The sequence below is a fragment of the Saccoglossus kowalevskii genome, chromosome 17, assembly GCF_978046115.1.
Source record: "Saccoglossus kowalevskii chromosome 17, keSacKowa6.1, whole genome shotgun sequence".
NCBI classification, from domain to species: Eukaryota; Metazoa; Hemichordata; class Enteropneusta; family Harrimaniidae; genus Saccoglossus; species Saccoglossus kowalevskii.
The window spans coordinates 29,352,751-29,372,192 of NC_140657.1; the positions used below are offsets into that span (position 1 = coordinate 29,352,751).

The 19,442-nt window shown below is 35.2% G+C and overlaps 1 long non-coding RNA gene and 5 other non-coding genes across 6 annotated transcripts; all 6 read right to left on the reverse strand.

Moving 5' to 3' along the window:
* Nucleotides 1–79: 79 nt before the first annotated feature.
* On the reverse strand, nucleotides 80–151 carry TRNAW-CCA (transfer RNA tryptophan (anticodon CCA)). The gene has a single exon. It is a non-coding gene; the product is annotated as a tRNA-Trp (tRNA).
* A 381-nt stretch (nucleotides 152–532) lies between these two features.
* Nucleotides 533–604, reverse strand: TRNAW-CCA (transfer RNA tryptophan (anticodon CCA)). The gene has a single exon. It is a non-coding gene; the product is annotated as a tRNA-Trp (tRNA).
* Nucleotides 605–994: 390 nt separating this feature from the next.
* On the reverse strand, nucleotides 995–1,066 carry TRNAW-CCA (transfer RNA tryptophan (anticodon CCA)). The gene has a single exon. It is a non-coding gene; the product is annotated as a tRNA-Trp (tRNA).
* Nucleotides 1,067–1,460: 394 nt separating this feature from the next.
* On the reverse strand, nucleotides 1,461–1,532 carry TRNAW-CCA (transfer RNA tryptophan (anticodon CCA)). Its single transcript has one exon. It is a non-coding gene; the product is annotated as a tRNA-Trp (tRNA).
* Nucleotides 1,533–1,917: 385 nt separating this feature from the next.
* On the reverse strand, nucleotides 1,918–1,989 carry TRNAW-CCA (transfer RNA tryptophan (anticodon CCA)). Its single transcript has one exon. It is a non-coding gene; the product is annotated as a tRNA-Trp (tRNA).
* A 9,611-nt stretch (nucleotides 1,990–11,600) lies between these two features.
* On the reverse strand, nucleotides 11,601–12,690 carry LOC146733283 (uncharacterized). Its single transcript, XR_014926778.1, has 2 exons — nucleotides 12,056–12,690; nucleotides 11,601–11,830 (listed from the first exon to the last, which is right to left on the reverse strand). It is a non-coding gene; the product is annotated as an uncharacterized LOC146733283 (long non-coding RNA).
* Nucleotides 12,691–19,442: the final 6,752 nt, after the last annotated feature.

The window sequence follows — 19,442 nt, forward strand, 5'->3', positions numbered from 1 at the left end:
ATGGAGTACTTTGATCTATTCGTGTTCAAAATGGTAAAGCTCACAATTCGTATTTAGTCCCTAAACCCAACGACCTCAATGACCCTGACGTGATTCGAACACGCAACCTTCTGAACTGGAGTCAGACGCGCTACCATTGCGCTACAGAATCAGTCCATGCACTTAATGCGTCTGTATTTTTTTATTTTTCATTTTTATGACATCCTACAAGGTATTTTATGATAATGTAATTTTCCTGTGACATGTGTATTGCGTGATATAATATATGACGTGACCTAAGGAAAACAATTACCAATCACTTAGTTTACTGATAAATTGAAAGTAAGTTATGTTCAACACATGATATTCCACTGAATGATAAACATTTATTATGTTGCGACCTTTATTGTCGCTTTCTTTGTATGAATTCAGTGTGACAGTAGATTTTGGGTCAACTATTCCAAAACAACAGTTATGGAGTACTTTGATCTATTCGTGTTCAAAATGGTAAAGCTCACAATTCGTATTTAGTCCCTAAACCCATCGACCTCAATGACCCTGACGTGATTCGAACACGCAACCTTCTGAACTGGAGTCAGACGCGCTACCATTGCGCTACAGAATCAGTCCATGCACTTAATGCGTCTGTATTTTTTTATTTTTCATTTTTATGACATCCTACAAGGTTTTTTATGATAATGTAATTTTCCTGTGACATGTGTATTGAGTGATATAATATATGACGTGACCTAAGGAAAACAATTACCAATCACTTAGTTTACTGATAAATTGAAAGTAAGTTATGTTCAATACATGATATTCCACTGAATGATAAACATTTACTATGTTGCGACCTTTATTGTCGCTTTCTTTGTATGAATTCAGTGTGACAGTAGATTTTGGGTCAACTATTCCAAAACAACAGTTATGTAGTACTTTGATCTATTCATGATATTCCTGTTCAAAATTGTTCAGCTCACAATTCGTTTTCCGTCCATAAACCCATCGACCTCAATGACCCTGACGTGATTCGAACACGCAACCGTCTGATCTGGAGTCAGACGCGCTACCATTGCGCCACAGAGTCAGTACATACATGCCCTTAATGCATCTGTATTTTTTTATTTTCCATTTTTATGACATCCTACAAGGTATTTTATGAAAATGTAATTTTCCTGTGACATGTGTATTGAGTGATATAATATATGACGTGACCTAAGGAAAACAATTACCAATCACTCAGTTTACTGATAAATTGAAAGTAAGTTATGTTCAACACATGATATTCCACTGAATGATAAACATTTACTATGTTGCTACCTTAATTCTCGCTTTCTGTGTATGGATTCAGTGTGATAGTAGATTTTGGGTCAACTATTCCAAAACAACAGTTATAGAGTACTTTCATCTATTCATGATATTCCTGTTCAAAATTGTTAAGCTCTCAATTCGTGTTTAGTCCCTAAACCCATCGACCTCAATGACCCTGACGTGATTCGAACACGCAACCTTCTGATCTGGAGTCAGACGCGCTACCATTGCGCCACAGAGTCAGTACTTACATGCACTTAATGCGTCTGTATTTTTTTATTTTTCATTTTTATGACATCCTACAAGGTATTTTATGATAATGTAATTTTCCTGTGACATGTGTATTGCGTGATATAATATATGACGTGATCTAAGGAAAACAATTACCAATCACTTAGTTTACTGATAAATTGAAAGTAAGTTATGTTCAATACTTGATATTCCACTGAATGATAAACATTTACTATGTTGCGACCTTTATTGTCGCTTTCTTTGTATGAATTCAGTGTGATAGTAGATTTTGGGTCAACTATTCAAAAACAACAGTTATGGAGTACTTTGATCTATTCGTGTTCAAAATGGTAAAGCTCACAATTCGTATTTAGTCCCTAAACCCATCGACCTCAATGACCCTGACGTGATTCGAACACGCAACCTTCTGAACTGGAGTCAGACGCGCTACCATTGCGCTACAGAATCAGTACATGCACTTAATGCGTCTGTATTTTTTTATTTTTCATTTTTATGACATCCTATAGGGTATTTTATGATAATGTAATTTTCCAGTGACATGTGTATTGAGTGATATAATATATGACGTGACCTAAGGAGAACAATTACCAATCACTTAGTTTACTGATAAATTGAAAGTAAGTTATGTTCAACACATGATATTCCACTGAATGATAAACATTTACTATGTTGCTACCTTAATTCTCGCTTTCTGTGTATGGATTCAGTGTGATAGTAGATTTTGGGTCAACTATTCCAAAACAACAGTTATGGAGTACTTTGATCTATTCATGATATTCCTGTTCAAAATGGTAAAGCTCACAATTCGTATTTAGTCCCTAAACCCATCGACCTCAATGACCCTGACGTGATTCGAACACGCAACCTTCTGAACTGGATTCAGACGAGCTACCATTGCGCCACAGATTCAGTACTTACATGAACTTATTGCATCTGTATTTTTTATATTTTTATGACATCCTATAAGGTATTTTATAATAATGTGATTTTCCTGTGACCTGTGTATTGAGTCATATAATATATGACGTGACCTAAGGAAAACAATTACCATTCACTTAGTTTACTGATAAATTGAAAGTAAGTTATGTTCAACACATGATATTCCACTGAATGATAAACATTTACTATGTTGCTACCTTAATTGTCACTTTCTTTGTATGAATTCAGTGTGACAGTAGATTTGGGGTCAACTATTCCAAGACAACAGTTATGGAGTACTTTAATCTATTCGTGATATTCCTGTTCAAAATTATTAAGCCCTCAGTTTGTGTTTAGTCCCTTAAACTACGGACCTCAGTGACCCTGACGTGATACGAACACGCAACCTTCTGATCTGGAGTCAGACGCGCTTGCATTGCGCCACAGAGTTTGTACTTACATGCATTTATTGCATCTGTATTTTTTTTATTTTTTTATTTAAATGACATCCTATAAGGTATTTTATGATAATGTAATTTTCCTGTGACATGTGTATTGAGTGATATAATATATGACGTGATCTAAGGAAAACATTTACCAATCACTTAGTTTACTGATAAATTGAAAGTAAGTTATGTTCAATACATGATATTCCACTGAATGATAAACATTTACTATGTTGCGACCTTTATTGTCGCTTTCTTTGTATGAATTCAGTGTGATAGTAGATTTTGGGTCAACTATTCCAAGACAACAGTTATGGAGTACTTTGATCTATTCGTGATATTCCTGTTCAAAATTTTTAAGCCCTCAATTCGAGTCCTTAAAACTATGGACCTCAGTGACCCTGACGCCGTGATTCGAACACGCAACCTTCTGATTGCATCTGTATTTATTTTATTTTTCATTTTTATGACATCCTATAAGGTATTTTATGATAATGTAACTTTTCTGTGACATGTGTATTGACATGTGTACTTACATGTACTTATTTCATATGTGTTTTTATGACCGCCTCGCACATATATTTCGCACGAAGTGAGCTGTAGCCCATTATGGGCTGGCAGGTCGCTCATTATTATTATTTTGTAAGGTTGTTAATACTAGTGGATTTGATGCCATACAAAACTGAAAATTTGTAGAAAAATTTGCACAGTGAACGGAACAGTTTCACAGTCACTGGCCCATGAATCTGAATGAAGAAACTAGTTTTATTCCATCAAATATTTAAATCATTTACATAATGATTGGACAAGTCAACGATGTGTTGTTGTGTGGAATAGCATTGTAGTGATCGCGCGAGCAACCCGTGACTGGTAAGACTGGATCAACTGTGCCTGGAGGTGCTTACCCGGGGTACGTGTATGTAGTCCTATAGTTACCAATCCCACGAGTGTTTCCAAACGGTGACGATATTTCAATATTCTATATTATAGAAACGTATTTTTGCGTTTTTAAAAATGTATTTATTATAGTCACAGCTCAATCTGATTTGCATATTCAATGACAGTTTGAGCCACACTATAATATTCGTGACAGTTAGGGAGTTCTCTGTGTATAAATAGGGCGGCCATGTGGTCTAAATTTCAGTACTGTGGTAGAATTTGAGTTGAACAGCAGCTGGATGGTTTGGGTGTGATTCCTTGCTTCCGTTTCTGGAGACTCTAATGGTTTTGGCTTCTGCCTATATGAAAGTCAACTGGCTTTGTGCACCGGCATCTACAAACGCACCTACGGAAAAGGTTGTAAATTGGTCACTTAAACTACCCGAAAATTACAGCCTTTTTGACTGTGTATGTCTGCTCCACGAAGTCTATGCTATGCTAGGAAGTACAGCTTTCTGCAGTCTGCATCGGTTCCAATGTGAACAATGAACTGTAGAATTTACGAAATTGACAGTTATGCCCACCACAGTGCCCACCACAGCGCTCAGCGTATCTGTATTTGCATGAATGCATGTCATGTGAATAATTTTTGAATGTATTATCATCATTGTTTGATGTCCTCTCGATGCCGACCATGCGTCCCTCTGGTAGCGCATATATATGTATTCTACTGGACTTTAATGAATGAGTACGTTCAATTCTCGTATATAGTTCTTCGAGCTGCCCTCGAATTACCGATTCACCACAAGACGCGATGCGATTCTATTTTCACATGTGTAACCTACCTAGCATCGGGCGAGAGTAGAACAAAAATATGGAAAGTCAAAAGACGCCGATAGACGTGCAACCAAGAAGAAGTCAGCGGCATGTTTGAAAACGTGGATTTCCAGTTGAAAAAGATTTTTCCAGAGACAATGGTCTGAAACAGAGATGGTACGTGTGTGTTTCGCAGAGTAAATATGACCGTGACATAGTTTTTCAACTCTCAAAATACCCGCAAAAAATATGGAAATGCGCTATAGCCAAAGATAATTTGCATGCTCGTTATTCTTGCTTAGGCAGAATAATGTGCAAATTTTCAAAGGCTGGTACGAGTTGGTTGAAAGATGATGACGTTGCGAATTGGAAACATTGGTGTTCGGTGTACTGTCTCTGCATTTGGAACAGTCTAAATGTGTCCTAGTTTCCGATTTATAGATCCCGGGTCACGCAATATGCGCAAGCGCACAAACGATGAACGCGCAAAGGCTATCAATTCGGGAATCGTCTGATTTTGATATTGAAAACCGCTGTTATCCGAAATGGACCATTCTATTTGCCGCCGATTTTAGTATTATATACTTGTTATCCAACAATTTCTCTTTTTAAATAGTTTCTCCTTTATTCGTTTTCGAAAACAACATTGTATTGCATTCATGCTATAGGGCCTTGATAGGGATAGGGAATTGAAAGAGATTACAATATTAGTAATTGCTGATAGAGGGCAACCCTGTCGCACACTGCGAGAAACTGGAAAGGGGTCTGATGGAAAGCCATTACGTTTTACTAATCTGTTTATATCGTGATATAGAATTGATGCCCATTTGTCAAAATTTTGACCAAAATTAATTGATTTTAAACGCTTTCATTTGATCCAATTTTAAAACAACTCCTTTCTTGTCCTTTTCATTAACATAAGTAATGACGTCACGGATGCACAAGACTTATACACAATATCGCGGCCTGCCACACAAGTCTGGTCACCAGATATAATTGAGCTGAGGATAACAACTTCAAGATAAGTTTATTTTAAACGCGAATTAGTAATAAAACGCTTATCACAATCTTTCTTTGGAATCAGCGTAATGACGCTCGTACGTAAACTATGGGACAATGTCTTTTTCATAAATAAGCTTAGTTATATTCATGACATCACAAATGTTAGATCATTTATACCACTGTACGGTCAGACCTTTGATGCCTGGTGACTTATCGTTAACCATTTTTTAAAGTACTAGACTTGGTTCCTCATTAGATATAAATTAGCTTTGTCCTTATTTGACAGTTTATTTTTGATAAAATTAACCAGCATTGATGGGTCGCTTATTGTGAGATGTTTTTCAAACAATCTTCTATAAAAGTCTGCAACGTAAGGAATAATCGTTCCGGGTGTGGGCAAAATCTGTTCGTGATCATCGACAAACCATTTAGATGTTTTTTTCTTCTGTTTACTTTTTTCAAGTATTTGTATGTTTTTTCACCTTCTATAAATCGTGCCTTGCTGCGGACAACGGTACCTTTTGCTTCCTTTACAATAATATTATTTAGTTCACCCTTTAATCTCGATGTGCATGTCAACAGTAGTCTGGAAGTAAATGTTGGTGCTTTAGCGTAATCATATTTGATTTGCCTCTCTAATGTTTTTAATTTTTGCATGGCTTTGGCTTTTTTCCCAGTAATCTGACATATGTGTTTTATTTCCCTTTTAAGATTTTAGCACCATTCTATTTTATTTTCCAGGTAGATCTTTTTGGGAGTTTACAATATGAGTTCTATATTCATTTAAGTATATTTGGTCTTTTAAAAAACAGTTGTTAAAATGCCAGAAGCCAGGTCCTCGCCGAGTTTTAGAAAAATCGAGCGTCAATTTAACCGATCGCTAAGAGGATACGAAATAATTTTGCTTGAAATACAGCAATGTGTTTTCTCAGCTATCATAGGAAAGTAATTAATTAGGCTTTGGACTAAATTGCTGGCCAATCAACCTTCGCCATGTGAACCAACTCGGACGTATACTGAGCTCTCCAAATATATTATTTGTTCTAAAATGTTTTTAGATCGATCCTTATATTAAAATCTCCAATAAATATTTCGGCAATCGGTACGCGCATAGTGGTAAAGAAACAGTCTTTCTGTCATATCGTTAGGGGCATATACGTAATTGATATACCAGATGTTTCAGAGACATAGATGGCAAGACCTCGCATACGTGGTCACATTGGTTTCAGACATTTCTAGTGATCTATTCGCCACCCCAGGATTGTCAATTTTTTGGAATATGTAAATCAATCCAGAAAGTTTTTTGAATGGCAACTACACTATAAATTTATGGAGTTTGCTATACTGTATCGTATCAACTAGTCTTGAATGATTTCGTAGATTATTAACATTTATGGAAACCAGTGTAACCACAGTGACAAAAAATGGTGGACTAATGGTGGTTGTCTGAATATAATAAATTTAGCGGTTAGTAATAAGGGTTATTAATATTTCTCCTGTCCCCTATTCATTTTGCATTTTGATATTTCAAGATAAGTAATGGATCGAAAGTTGAAATCAATCAATGCATCGGTTAATCAAGGCGAAAATGTTGCAACGTGACAACTCAAGTACTGAAAAATTCCAATGAATTACATCCAATGTTTGTGTGCCCATAGTGTTGAGTGACATACGTCTTAAGGGGTGCAAGGAGGATATCAGGTACAGTTTACAGGAAATATAAAGGCATTTACGTTTTTACAGGAAATAAAATGAAAGTTACATTTACAGTAAAAAATAGGTTTTTACACTTTACAGATAAAGCTCATTTTACATTTTTATAATATATTTAATAATTTGTGTTTTAGAATCAAAATTGGAAACTGCGTATGAATTGCGATGTAATGTGAAAAATGCTTTATGCGCTTACAAAAATAAAATCTTTGTACAAATTACAGACGAATAAAATGAACTGATTAAGTTTTACACCTTGCCCATGTCTACGAATTTACGTTTTTTATTTATTTAAATTACTCTATTACAAAAATAAAAACAATTGATTAATACAGCTTACGAAAATGCCCCTTGCCGACCCTCTTTCAACTCAGTATGGGAAGACGATCGCAGTCATTATCGAAAAACGAGGTGGCAGGTATGGATATTTCTTCGGAAAACTACATCTATACAAAATTAACAAATATATTCAAAGATACATAACGCACAATCATAACGGAACCCCACGTAACTCATTATTTTCCCACTCAGGCTTATCTTCAACCCGCAACACTTCAACACGCGTTTCAGCTGCTTATTTGAATGACTTTCGCGCCGGGACGGCGTTTTCCTGTTTCAGAAAACCAGTTACTAGTAAAGAAGATGCTTGTCTGCTAAACAACCGTGGAAGGAATTAATGCTACACGAATAGTGATGACGTATCTTGTATAAAAAGGTATCCGCTCGCCTATCGGTGCTCTTTTATGATTTGTTAATTTATCGTTGAGGTCAATATTTGAATGCCATTTAATCTCGCTATGTGAGTTGAGAATTGTCATCAAATTACGTGAATGTCGATGTTCTTCGGCGAGAATGTGGGCGACATTGAAATGTGAGTAACGCTTGACTTTTAGTTTGAGACTATGAAAGATAACTTGTCCAGAGTTCACTAAAAAAAACAATTTGCGTTACAGCCAGTTTGAAAATAATTGAACGATGTTTTGACCCGGAAGTAAAGATTGACCTTCTCAGCACGCTGTCTGAGATGACCTTCAGGGCTCATACCACTAATTGAATTTCCATAGACGACAATGTTAACATATGACGAGATTGCTATATGAGAATGACGAAGAAAGTTGAAAATATGGCTCAAAAATGGGAAATCAACATGCCAGTAATCAACCATATGAAAAAACTAACATGTTGGCCAGCTCAAACTCTTGCAAATCTCAGATAAACAAGACACACCTACTGTATTTGGATTGCACCAAGAGAAATCACTGGAAAAACACCAAGATTAGAACATCGAAACACACACAGAATAAACCCACAGGTACACAGCCGCTAAGTAGTAAACAAAAGACCACATGTTGGTCTCACCTCTGACCCAGGTGATTACGCCCTCAAACAGGGAGCACCCGAGAAAAAAAATATTTAAAAAAATTCATTGGTTCTTGCTAGGCTAGGCTACGAGCAGCCATTGGTTAATTAGTGGCATGAGACCTTCTCAGCACACTGTATTAGATGTAAACACGCAAGTCAATCAGGTAAGAAATGTTATCGATAAGCTCATTTCTGACGGTTGTTTCATTGAAGATCTGTGCTCTATCCCAGCTTAGACTCACCCAATAGGAGATGGATGAATCACAAAAGAAGCTAAATGTGTTCATTAACTCGAAATTATAATTTTGATGACCTATACACGGCGCCACAGACTCCCTGAATACTGTGCCTGCTTAGGTCAATCCGGGAGGTCAGTCTGACACGTAGGGGAATCACCGGGATAACCCTAACGTGCATTCCACGTTCCACGATCGTCTTTATTTTAAAACTAATGCAGCAAACATACGGAAGATGCGTTTTAAAGCAGGTAGACGGAGCTACATCAAGATCACACTAACCGACCAATCCCCCACATTAACGACATAAAACGTGTTACTGACCTGTTGTTACGGTCAGTTCTTGAGACACATAAAATAAAATTAAATATAAATAAAACTTATGAAAATCGCATCATTTCTGCTTTTTATTGTCGTGTATGTATAAATAATGTACATAACGCAACTCGGTTAGTTTAGAATTAAAGTACCCCTATTTCCAACCACAAATCAAATTGAGCATGGTTTGAAAAGCAAAGTAAAGCAAAGCACCGAATGAATGATATAGACACGTTTTTAAATGACGTCTTTGAGCATTGTGTTCGTTGCCTGGCTGGTTTATTTGTAAATTTTTATAAAGAAATATACAGTATAAAACAATATTTAAAATGACATGCTGTCGTCCATATTGCACTTGTGAATATACTAACTAGTCTTCTCACCAAGAATTAAATACGTGGGTGGAATTGTTCCATCGGTTTAGAAAGTATGCGACAATTACCCATCAATGTGGAACTAGGACAGAAATGCAGAGAGAGTGTACTTGCATGTTTATTATGTTTGAATTTTATTCTGCACTTATCAAGTGAGTGTCACTTGTATTTTCTTACAATTTGTTTCACAAGAGTAAAAAAACACTGGTACAAAAAATGAAACCATGAGGCAAATGTTTCATGTCTGGTGAGAACACTGATACTGTATTAGGGGTGGTCATTTAGAAACCTTAGGCAATCACACACAAAAATGTTAAATATTTTTTTCATTTAGTTTTGTGCTTATTTTCAATGATGAATTTTCTGTAAACCTTATATTTCACTATGTGAAATCAAGATTTAGGCTTGGAAATTTTTTTCTGTTGTTGATCTCAGCAGTGATCTTAATAGCTAAATTTCATTGATATAATTTTTATACCGTTCATCGAGTAGCGACAAATTATTATTTGAGGGTAATTACTAATTCACGGCATTTCAGAATAATTGCTACAAAATTCTCTCTATTAGAAATTTGATTATTTTTATCGACTAACTGTAGCTCAATGGCATAAAAAACTTGGTTCAATAACGATAATGACCAATTAAAAAAACAAACAAAAAAACTGTTGTTGGTAAAGCGAAATGCACAACTTACAGCGTTTCGGAAAATCTATTCAAGAAATCATGACAACAATTCGCTCGGCAATGAACTGTTATCTAGCATAGGCACGAATAGAAGTAGGGGAATAAGCAAGATAAAAATAGTTTATCTATAGCACCTGCCTGTAGTTGGCGCGTAACTATTGCGAAATTCAATCTACCCCAATAGAACTTATATTCACTGTATAATTTAGATATTTCATCGCCCAGTCTGATCTGCTCAATTCGAACTTCATTTGCACATCCGTCTTGGGGTACTCGACTCGAAGTTGGGCACACGAACTTGAAAAAAAAAACTAATTAGAGGTAAATATTTTGACCAGGAACAATACACATCTGTAGTATTTCTCAAGAGGAACCCCTGAAAAAATATTTAGGACAGCAGAAAATTCATTTTACTGTGGCACGTTATAAAACAGTAAAAGTCGAAAATAGTTTAATTCACTCGAAAACTATATAAACCATGTTTCGTAAGCAAATTTATGACCAGAGGCCGATAATGATTATTATATATCGATAGTTGTTGCGTCCTTTATGTTGCGTCTCATTACAGCTTCCTCACTTCCTGGTTATCGATTGTTCTTATCTATTGAAATGTCTTTCTTTTTCGGTTGCTATAGCTAACCACGTCTACTATGGTAGTAGTTTAAGTTGGACTATAGGGACGACCATGAGGGCGCTGTTCATAATCGGATGCGATGACGTCATACGAACAGCGCCCTCATGGTCGTCCCTATAGTCCAGCTTTAGCATAAATAATGACGTCACAATGGGAATTCGTGCATAAATTAGCATAAATGAGGAGCAATGCCTTAAAGGGGATCATTTGAATGAGGATGACGTCACAATGGGATATTGTGAATACATTTGCATACATAAAATTGATGTGAATACGAGGTCGTGTCGAGGTCATCGTGAATACATTTGCATAAATTACCATCATTTTTTTTTAATTATTTTTTAATTATTTTTAATTATTTTTAATTATTTTTTAATTGGACAGGCGTGGACGAAAGATTTTTCAAAATGTGTCGTAGAGGGCGCTCACACACACACACACATGTTAATAAATACACGTCATTTTGAAAACTAATGGAGTTTATTGCACAAAAGAAGTAAACAAGAATGAAATATTGACATGGAGTATATATTTATGACATGGTTGAGTATTTTTTTAACGTCACAAAAAAACATACGATGTGAGTAAGGAAAATAGTTGCGTAGTGTATAAATGTTTAGCGTGATTAAATATTTCTTTGTTAACACCTCGAAAAATACGTAGATACATGTAAATGTGCGGCGTGGTTAAATTTATTTTTAATGCCACAAAAAATACGAGTACATAAACGATTCGATTAAAACACAGAAACGAGAAAAGCCAATAATAGTAAACATTGATCAATAAAAAATAATTCATTCTATATATACATATGTTGTTTATTTTTACATTTCTTACTTCCTTTCAATGAGTCAAGCAGTCTGTACACTTTTTTTTTATTCCATCACTATAATCAGAATCGCTCATCTGTCGTACAAGAAAGAGAGAGAGAGAGAGGATAATATTAAAAACCGATAGTTATATAAAGAAAGTATAAGTTATGTGTTGAAAATTTAATAGTATGAATTATCCCGTAAAACTGCGGTCATCAATCCGCTAAAATGCAAAGTATGCAAAATCGGTTGATCGACGTACAGTTTGTTTTTCAAAAAATGGCGGACTACGCTACTATGAGTTAAAATGTATAATTACCTGATCGTTTCACAGAATAACTTTTGACATACATAATCATCACACGGAATGAGTTTACGGTGTAACGTAGCGATTTTCGTTTTTCCCCCCGACGAAGAAAATATGTCCTCGCTTCTTGCCAAAGATTCAAAGGCGGTAGACCAAGTTTGACCTTCCGTGAAAAGTTCATCTCATGGACACTACGAGTCATACAGGACGTATTGGCAACACATGGCTTGAAAGTATTTGATGATTGTAGATCCACGTACGAGAAATCTTATAAATTCCATGACATGACTACCGTACGAGTCATAATAGTCTTCGTGGTAAGGGTATTTCAGACAGAAAGTGGCCCAACGCGTTCCACTCGCGAATATCAACGGTGTTTGATATAAGCGATGTGTATCATTCCGAAGCACACTTGTGAATGCCAGTCTGAACTCAATCACAAGATTAAATGTAAGGCGTGTCTAGTCCTAAGTGTTCCCAACGTGAAATAGACCTCCCACGTAGATGATAAACAACAGATGTTGGTATATTTATGTTATCTAAAACATGAACACTCACAAACAGCCTGAGGGATATCGAGTTTCAAGTTGAAAGCGTGAATTTCGACCTGCGTGTATGGGATACTGATAACATGACTCGACATTCTGTTGACCCCGGCACTATCAGTCAATTCACTGACTTAAACCACAGTCACTCTACTAGGACGGTTAGGAAGCGCCGCGTCATTCTATTGTACCCACCCTTGTCTCCATAAACATTGAAACAAGAGAGGTGTTAACGAGTTAAGAAGTCATTAGCATTAAACAGGCGACGGAAAACACGCGATAAATCATGAGACAGTGCGAGAGTTGCGTCATTTTCCCCCACAAAGCATTGCAATACATGGCACTTTGACCTTTCAACGAAGAGCAGTCTCAAATGCGGAAATGAACATGCTTTGTATATACACGTTTTTCGCGAGAAAATCTTGCTGTCTTGTATGGCATTCTGAAATTATAAATAGTTAATAGAATACTATATTAGTGAATTTCCCCCAAAAGTCGCCCCTGTCTCGACTGAATCAAAACATGTTGAACGGGATTTGTATCAGTCGTCAAATAAAGCGAATGGAGGGATATGAAAGCACGACAATCAAAAATCTCTTTTGTCCAATTACCTCCTATGAAAACTATGCAATAAAGCAACACGGCGACCACCTCCATAGACGAAAACATGCAAAACTTCGCCATAAAGTGACTCTAAAAACACACAAAAAATACGAGAATGGACAAAGGAATATTGTAAAGGTTTGCAGACATCAATGTTTTTAGCGATAAAATTGTTTCTAAACTGAGTGAGGGGTTTATTTTACGGACCGAAAGACTGTTAGAGATCAAGACAAAGAGACTGTCAACAAAACACCGTTTTTCTCGAGTAAAGCATCTTCAAGATTGCAAAAGAATGCTCATCTGAAAAATACAATATCACACCTAGTCACAGTTCAGTTGAGATTGTAGTTTGATGTAAAAATAAAGCACAATTTAAAAAAGTTCACGGTCTTCTCGAGGGTCTTCTCGAGCAACATCGAACGCAATAAATAATGGTGAAAAATAGTGCATTCCAATGACAAATACGTCATAGTTTTGAGACCAGCATAGGTTCTCAGAAGCTGCTCGTTCACACCTTTAACCAATAGAGCTTCCTAACCGTCCTAGTAGAGTGACTCCTAGTAGAGTGACTGTGCTTAAATTATTTTTATCAATTAGCCTTTGCTAAAATACTACCGTCATTTTCCACGTCATTAAAAAAAAACATGGCCCGCAGCGGAGGGATTTGAAATAAAACACGTTCAATCTCGTAATGACGCGTTCTCCGTGTCAATGTTACGATTATACTCGAAATTGACTATTTGGGGGATAAAAACTGGGTCAACTTGATTCAGTCAACATGAATCTGACCCAGGCAGTATGATGATTCCAGTCCGTCACCAATTCACTTGTCTGAAAAGGCACACCCCAAGGGTGTATGACGCCTTGTCTCAATTCAGGCCGAATCAAAGACTGTGCACGCCGTCGATCTATATCTGTGATCGATGTAGACGAGAAACATTCCACCACTCTGATCGTTTTTATATCATCGGTAATTCAGTGTACCGCTCGAATGTAATGCATCAATCAATAGTTTAGTTTTGAAGGTTTATTTTACAATAACTGGAAAACCGACCGAAATCGCGAAATTTTAGGATTCAATCTTTACTCAGTCAAACATCAAAACTAAGTATTCAGTTCATTCTCTCTTCACTAATAAAATGGCAGTACTCAGCAAACTATCATTCATCGTTTTTTTAAACATCATTTCGAGTATCCACGATTTCGAAATACTAGAAGAGGCAAGAACGAACGTTACATTTGAATGGTCAAATGACAAGGGGCTGACCCCGCTCGAACGTGCAACAGAATGTATTAAATACATTGACCCATTTGAAAAACAGAGTCAACCTCAAAACATTGAGAGCCATAGCCGATGCTTCAAACAACGAGTTTCTCTTCAAATGGTTCAAAACCAAATTAAATGAAGCACTATGATTCGTCACAAATTACGCTGACATCCTTAGCAGCCTGGCAAAAGAAATCACTCAACTAACCACACCACCAGATTCAAATTTCCACGATCAACGACAAAAAAGAAACATTATAGGCGATCTCCTGTTCGAGGTAACGGCCTTGGCTTGGCTACAAAGAGACAATTGTAGTTACTAGCTCGAGAAATTGACCCATATTTCTAAGACAAAATTAACCAAATTTTGAAATTATACATATTTTAATACCAAACTTGTCATTTTTACCAACAAACTACTGAATCACAGTACGTATAATAACGTATACCATTGACAAATTCAGACTCCGCTTATAAATTATACTCGATTATGTCTTTACCACTAATTTAAAATAAACAGTTATATTGGAAAGAATGAGATGAAATTTTATTATTATCATTGTAGATTCAATAAGCAAACTGGAAGCGGGTCAAGAAATCGTAAATGTTTCATATTATAGAGATGGTGCGTAGTTTGTTCTTTGACGGTAAACACGTACGCATTTTCAATGGCGAACATCGACCAGTAATAATGGCATACACTTTGTATGCTAATTCATGTTTAATAAAATGCGCTAAGTTTTGATTATTCCCAAGATGTACAGAGAGCACTCGCTTATCCATTAGACAGATTCCACTATACAATTATAATATCCTGACCGCATTGTTTAAACTCTCGTAAATCGACTGTTTGACGTGACTGGGGCACCGGTGGACGAGAAATGCGTGCGTGCACATTACATTTCGTTAACACTTTCATTCATAATAGTATCACTTGCAATATGGCGTAATATCAATCGACGATCCTCAAAATACTGTATGTATGTATGCACGTTGTAGTTCGAATGATTAGATATTTCTTTTATTTTTCCATTTTTGTCGATTCTTTCATTATGAACAGTGTTGACTTGCTCTCGAAATAAATACTTTACACCGATGTTACCGTTTGTAATGTTTATAGTGTATACGTGAAAGATATTCGCCTTTGAAATAATAATTGAAGACACAACTATATAGTCTTCAAATCAGCTGGGTGTTATTATTGAAGTAACGCACGACGCGTGATATTGTTTTAATGGGGTCTGATCGCGTTTCATAACTCCTGTATTGAATAATGCCATGAATCAAATTGTCCTAACAACATGGTAAACACGGGTCAGCAATAAGTAGCTATTTTATCGGTGAGGAAAGATCTGCTTCTTGATTGCGATTATGATTATGTCTAATATAATTTATAATAATCTATTACTCTACGTACACAACTTGAAGCGGGCTTTTCAATTCAACTCACTGCGGCCATACACAACATGGCTAGTTCCCCCTTCGAAAGAGTGCGTGCGTGTGCTGCGTTAGCAACACTATCTGTGACCACTGAGCTTTTCAAATATTTACAAAGCACGATGTGATAACTGAGGTGGTAAACTGACCATGATGTCAATATCCAACCATCTAATTTGCACAATAATAATTAAAATTGAAACCGTATTCATGCGTGGGATCTTGGTTGGAAATACAACGAAGTAACAAAAAACCAGCAAAGTGTAACAATAATAAAATCACAAACATGTGAATGTAAAGCAAAAAAAAAAAAAAAAAAAAAAAAAAATATTTGGTGGTTGGTTTAGGCATTTGGCATTTTAGGATTTTTTTTTTCTTATCGTGCCCTGAATCAGATGTGGACGAATGTTCCTAGCTCAATGATTGTTTTGTCATTTTAACTTTTTTAGTATACCTGTTAGGTGTTCATCATCTGTCCTAAAGTTGATTTTATTGTATTTAATATTTTAATCATGATTTTTTTTGTTTCTTATTGTATAGATTACAAATGAGAAGATATTGTTTTTCGTTCACTGTTTTGTCATTTTAACTTTTTTAGTATACCTGTTAGGTGTTCATCATCTGTCCTAAAGTTGATTTTATTGTATTTAATATTTTAATCATGATTTTTTTTGTTTCTTATTGTATAGATTACAAATGAGAAGATATTGTTTTTTGTTCACAATTTTCTAGTTGTCACAAACTGAGCAAATTCAGTCTTCAGCTATAAGATTATATACAATAAAGTAACAAAAATAAGCAATGTGTAACAATAATAAAATCACAAACATTTGAATGTAAAGAAAAACAAATTATTTTGTGATTGGTTTAGACATCTGGTATTTTAGTTTTTTTTTCTTGTCGTAACCTGAAACAGATGTGGACGAATTTTCCTAGCTCAATGATTATTTTGTCATTTTAACTTCTTAGTATATCTGTTAGGTGTTCATCGTCCGTCCTAAAGTTGATTTTATTGTATTTAATATTTTAATCATGATTATTTCGTTCCTCCATGTATAGATTACAATTGAGAAGTTGTTTTTCGTTCTCAATTTTCTAGTTGTCACAAACTGGGCAAATTTAGTCTTCAGCTATAAAGTTATTATATCTACCCCTTTCCATTTTAAGGGTATGAGCCCTTATTCCGAGTTTCGCCTTAGCGCAGCACTATGTTTTAGATTTTTGATTGTGGTGATATATTTTTTTATATGCAAATTCTGTTTTAATTTTTCTGTAAGTTCGTAACTTGTTTTTATGATGTGTACTTTTATTTGCATCGTGTAATGTTTCTGTGCTATGAATTTCTAAAGGATTTTTCGAATTACCTGTCAATGTTTCAATGATTTTCTTTTTTGTCATCCTGAGATTTATGTGTATTCCAAAATATTTTTTTCCATAGTCAAATTGTCTAAAATCTGATTCATGTCTTTTACAAGGATATTTTCTCAACTCTAGCAGGCTTGCCAAATTTCTTGGTTTGCTATTTACTTTGATTCATGTCTTTTACCCAGTTGTCTTTTCCCTTTTCGTCAATATGTATTCCAAGTTTGTGAGCTTCGTGAACTAGCGAGTTTGGGTTAGAATTATTTATTTTGATCCAATATTTCAATCTAGTTGCTATGGGGGGAGGATATTTTCCCAACTCTAGCAGGCTAGCGAAATTTCTTGCTTTGCTATTTAATTTTAGAAGGTATTTGCAGTAATATATTTTCATTTTTTTTCCATTGGTCTAGACAGATTTGCCATAAGACGGGATTTTGTGTGTGGATGTTCTCCCTCGTACAAATTTCATTTTTATGAAGCGAAATTTTATGCTGATGGGGGAGAACTTGAATATACAAAAACCTACATATACCTGCATACTAAAAACACACAAATCAGGAATATTCATCGTAAAACAAGAATGGAATACATATTGACGAAAAGGGAAAAGACAACTGGGTAAAAGACATGGATCAAAGTAAATAGCAAACCAAGAAATTTGGCAAGCCTGCTAGAGTTGAGAAAATATCCTTGTAAAAGACATGAATCAGATTTTAAACAATTTGACTATGGAAAAAATAATATTTGGAATACACATAAATCTCAGGATGACAAAAAAGAAAATCATTGAAACATTGACAGGTAATTCGAAAAATCCTTTAGAAATTCATAGCACAGAAACATTACACGATGCAAATAAAAGTACACATCATAAAAACAAGTTACGAACTTACAGAAAAATTAAAACAGAATTTGCATATAAAAAAATATATCACCACAATCAAAAATCTAAAACATAGTGCTGCGCTAAGGCGAAACTCGGAATAAGGGCTCATACCCTTAAAATGGAAAGGGGTAGATATAATAACTTTATAGCTGAAGACTAAATTTGCCCAGTTTGTGACAACTAGAAAATTGAGAACGAAAAACAACTTCTCAATTGTAATCTATACATGGAGGAACGAAATAATCATGATTAAAATATTAAATACAATAAAATCAACTTTAGGACGGACGATGAACACCTAACAGATATACTAAGAAGTTAAAATGACAAAATAATCATTGAGCTAGGAAAATTCGTCCACATCTGTTTCAGGTTACGACAAGAAAAAAAAACTAAAATACCAGATGTCTAAACCAATCACAAAATAATTTGTTTTTCTTTACATTCAAATGTTTGTGATTTTATTATTGTTACACATTGCTTATTTTTGTTACTTTATTGTATATAATCTTATAGCTGAAGACTGAATTTGCTCAGTTTGTGACAACTAGAAAATTGTGAACGAAAAACAATATCTTCTCATTTGTAATCTATACAATAAGAAACAAAAAAAAATCATGATTAAAATATTAAATACAATAAAATCAACTTTAGGACAGATGATGAACACCTAACAGGTATACTAAAAAAGTTAAAATGACAAAACAGTGAACGAAAAACAATATCTTCTCATTTGTAATCTATACAATAAGAAACAAAAAAAATCATGATTAAAATATTAAATACAATAAAATCAACTTTAGGACAGATGATGAACACCTAACAGGTATACTAAAAAGTTAAAATGACAAAACAATCATTGAGCTAGGAACATTCGTCCACATCTGATTCAGGGCACGATAAGAAAAAAAAAATCCTAAAATGCCAAATGCCTAAACCAACCACCAAATATTTTTTTTTTGCTTTACATTCACATGTTTGTGATTTTATTATTGTTACACTTTGCTGGTTTTTTGTTACTTCGTTGTATTTCCAACCAAGATCCCACGCATGAATACGGTTTCAATTTTAATTATTATTGTGCAAATTAGATGGTTGGATATTGACATCATGGTCAGTTTACCACCTCAGTTATCACATCGTGCTTTGTAAATATTTGAAAAGCTCAGTGGTCACAGATAGTGTTGCTAACGCAGCACACGCACGCACTCTTTCGAAGGGGGAACTAGCCATGTTGTGTACGGCCGCAGTGAGTTGAATTGAAAAGCCCGCTTCAAGTTGTGTACGTAGAGTAATAGA